The sequence below is a fragment of the Pieris brassicae genome, chromosome 5 (genome assembly GCF_905147105.1).
Source record: "Pieris brassicae chromosome 5, ilPieBrab1.1, whole genome shotgun sequence".
Lineage (NCBI taxonomy): Eukaryota > Metazoa > Arthropoda > Insecta > Lepidoptera > Pieridae > Pieris > Pieris brassicae.
The window spans coordinates 18,215,911-18,217,804 of NC_059669.1; positions in this window are offsets into that span (position 1 = coordinate 18,215,911).

The window sequence follows — 1,894 nt, forward strand, 5'->3', positions numbered from 1 at the left end:
CTGCGGGAATTAACAACAAATATGTAGAATGTATTAAGTATACATCCTGTTATGCTATTATATGCTATAAGACTGAGCACTAAAGTTCATTTTTGATACAAACAAATTCAATTTGTATGACATTCGTTTCGCTCTACATACACATTGTGTGTGCCACGGTCATTTACACATTTCTTTTGACTGGAGAAAAGGCAAAGGATATCGGCTTAATGGCAGCTTGAGATTGCTTGGACGTTTGTTTTACATTCAATTATTCTAATGGCTTGCGTAATTATGAACCGGTTAAGTGCCTTTAAGTCCCTCAGTAGTTTTCTTTAGCTTCTAAATGTCATAGAACTTTCAAGTATCTGATGAGGTCAAGAATGATAACAGGTAGCTCCTCTTATACTTACTAAGCATTTTTATTGTTCTTAAATACGAATAAACGTCTGAGAATCTATTGTTATCCTTTCCTCTATAGAAAAATATAAATAAAATTTTATTGTAAAAACATAATTGTTTTACGATGGATATTGCCTTATCTATCCATAACTAATTGAATAATAAGGTTAGTATGTGCATACTGTATTTGGTTATTAGGAAAAATATTATAGATACTCTCAGTCAAACGTTTATATTGTTATACATAAATTAAATATTATAAGCTTTACGTCTCTGGCACATGTCGTATGTGTACTGTGTACTCGCATTTTAATTTGGCGACGCGTCGCAACACGGTGTTCACATGTAATCGCCGCATACAGTTTTCTACATGATCACACAACGTGTATGACGCAGGCAAAATCACTCAACTAAACTTGACTGTACAGTGACCATGAGCTTTCCATATAGAAAGGATGAGATACAGATTTATATTAGTTATTTTCATATTATTTATTTCTTGATTTGAGTACCTATAGTAGCTAGTATATAGGTGCAGTATATAGTATATACAAACTTCATGTCGTGTTTTATATACTTACCAAGTAGAAACCGAATAAGACGGGAATGCAATCTCGAGACAACATCGTTATTTCAAGATCTCAAGGGAATACGAATTACAATCTGGCGACATCTCACTATTTTCGAGATCATGTATAGTTTTGGAACACCAATTGTTTAAATCGAACAACTTAAACACGATGAACGAAATTTAGTTAAAATACGTCATTAAGGAAAAATATTTATTTTAACTCTTATTTATTATAACTTCGTTCCTATTATTTATTCACTAATTATTTATAATTAATCACTAAATATATTCATTAATTGTTGACAAACCTTCGAAGTGGTAAATAAAGAGTAATTTCGAGAATTACTTCTATCTTCTCTCATATATATTTAGGAGTAATTTTAAAAATAACTTCTTAAGAAGCAAAGACTATCGATAGTGTTGTCTGATAAGCGGCATCTTATTTCGGTCGCTCTGTTCACAGCAGCTGAAAGCCCTCTCATACTCAACACTGGTTAGCACCGGCGGGAGTAAGCTATTTTAAGCAAACTATAAGCTAAAAAATAAACCCCTTGTAACTGGCTCATGGAAAATTTCGTCGCCTTTCAACTGTTCCAAGTCATCTTCATAATTACAGGGATTTTCAAATATAACCAAGTGGTTGTATTTGCCCGACGCTTAGAGATACGCTTGTTTGTCGAAGAGATTAACTTTTCTGATACTACTGCCACTTAATCTCGGTAATCCTACGATATCTCGTCATGTAACGCTTCGGGATTGATCTCGCAATATAGCACGAGATCTAGATCGCACGCTCACGAGATCGGATTTCTATTCCCTACCACTAATTGACAGAAATCATTGCCACCCTACAAACACAATGGCTCTGGGAGGTCCTCAGTCTGATGCGTAGGTACTTTACCATATGGATTTATGTTACAAAAATCTAGAACAGTAAACATG